Raw genomic sequence first — 2,585 nt, 5'->3', positions numbered from 1 at the left:
AACAGAGTAACTGGCTATTGTTGTCCATAGTTAGAGCATTTTAACATCAGAGGAAAGACTACTACTACAAACTAATGGCCTTCCTTTCATTTCAAATTAAACGAACCCACCATTATTAATGCATTTGATCGGGCAAGAGGCTTGCGATATAACTTACTGCCTACATAAAGAGGCCATAGTTCCATGAGAGAGCAGACAATGGACCTATTTAACAATCTAGACACATTTGTAAAAATACCTTAAAAGGACAGAGGAAGAGAGGGATGGAGAGGAATCGAGAGAGAAAGAGAGAGAGAGAGAGAGAGAGAGAGAGAGAAATCGGAAGCTTGATGGTGATTTGCTGCAGCCTCAAGTAACTGCAGATAACAATCACTGTCTGCACCTAGGACCTGGGTAAACCCATTTTGAACTTTAAGATAGCCTACATTTCTAATGCAATTTTCAGCTTGGTTTCATTCATAAGTGGAAAAACACTCAGAGCTAAACAATTTAATCACACAAGTAGCAGGTGGTTTGTCGCCCTCTTGAAAAACCTTTAAGAGGGTGTCTACTTCAATATTACCACACAGACTGACATCTGCGATCAGGAAAATAAAGTGACCCGACGATGGAAAAAACAAACAGCCTGAAATCACAATTTATCCGTGCGCCAGTCTGTCCCGCACGCGCTCCAATTAATATCCCTCCATGATTCCCATGCATTTACGCATATGTGGTAGATGTCAATTTTATTATTCAACTGCCTAATAAAATAAAACGTTTGATTTTGCATGTATTTAACATGCGCCCAAGTGGATAAATGCTTTAGAAATACAAATGTGCATACAGAAAAAAAACACAGCTATACAATTTGTATTGAATGGAATTAAAGTTTGATTGTTTGTTATCAATAACTTTATTATTATTGTTATTGCTATTATTATTAACATTTTTGGTCTATTACTAATATTGTCATTATTATTACCACCATTATCATTCGTTGTAGTAATAAGCTATAATCAATTACAATTATTATGTAGAGGAAGTAGGATTAGCATTTCTGTCAGAGTTAGATAGACAGAAATATAAACTAATATAGGTTGGATTACAAGTCAAAGGACCTGGCACATTTGGCACAAAGTCAAATGATCATTACAGAGCGCAGCTGAAGGGAGTCCAATTCATGCCGCGCAGGAGTTTGAACATGACTGCAAAAACTAGGCTACAATTACTGACATATTCTATAGGCTACATCAACATTGTCTGCTTTTGTGTGCCCATTCTATAATTTAAAACATTAACCTTTGCTGTAAGCAAAAACAAACATTAAACATAGATTATTATACAATTAGACCACAAAACAACAGTGTTTATTTTAATCTTACCTTCACCGACTCTGACAACCTTCCCAATCATGGACGTATGTGTGAGCAGAAGAAAATCAACCTTATAAGACCAAAAAAATCAAAATGCAATTGCACTTTACTCCTTAGAAATATTTCTCTGGATTTCTCTCTTACATACACTGGCATACTTGCGCAATCTTAATTTAAATAAAAAAACATGCAGACAAATTTTTCAGAAAAACTTCCAGATAGCCAGGCTATGATAAGAGTTTCATATAGAACTTCACTTGATCCTGGGATTCTCTGTATGTTCCACAATGGATGCGCCCGAGATGCGTTATGGACCGCGTCACAGGTATCGTTCTCATTGAATATAAATAGTCTCCCTCTTTCCTCACTGAACACTGCAGATGTTAGTGTTAAATTGTAGCTCCAAATACAGATGTGAGTTGGCTCAGGTTTTTTAAAGCCTGGGGTGGTGTCAAATTCCACCGTCTATCACATGATCCCAGCCCACAATAGCCTACACAGGTTGCTTTCTGTGAAATGACACTCAACTTACAAACGCTCATGATTAGGCCTACTTACTATTTCGGCTCCTATTTTTAATCTCTACATTAACTTGATTCCGTATCTCGTTCTTTTATGTCCAAAGTTGACCCGGTTCAGTAAGAACGGCTGGCGCGTCCCATTAGATTCCAAAGGCTCGCGCGCGAGTGGCGGTGTCTATTAACTGCGCATGTTAAATGAGCACTTCAAGGCAACCTATAGGAGGGAGCGGTACACCCATTTTATGAGCGTCGAATGCAACCACACTGCTGGTATTAACTTTACACACTGCACTGCAGTACTTGTATAATGTGTTATCTCATGAAAACAACGAAACTGACAAATGACCCCTGACAATCATAATTTGACACCCAGTAACATGTAGAATTGTTGTAGAATTGTCTTCTCGTTTTGCCTATTGAATGACCCTTTGTTATCGTTCATCATATCAGTAGCCTACTTGCTTGACTTATAAGAAACTTAAACAAAGGGATTTGTTTTGAAATAGGTTGTATTTCAAGTGTTGTTGTTTTTTTTTTTTTTTTTTTACAATCCATACACAATTACTTGATGCATAATCAATACCCAAACTTTTCTATGCGACCACAATTGGCCCAAAGCTTGTTGTTTCTGAGATAAGGCCATTCAACCCCCCAGTCACACACTTAACAATTGATAAAACAAACCTCAGTAATCAGACAGGTTACGTCC

This window comes from Coregonus lavaretus (assembly GCF_964263955.1).
Source record: "Coregonus lavaretus genome assembly, chromosome: 6".
NCBI lineage: Eukaryota > Metazoa > Chordata > Actinopteri > Salmoniformes > Salmonidae > Coregonus > Coregonus lavaretus.
Note: the sequence above shows the minus strand (reverse complement) of the source record.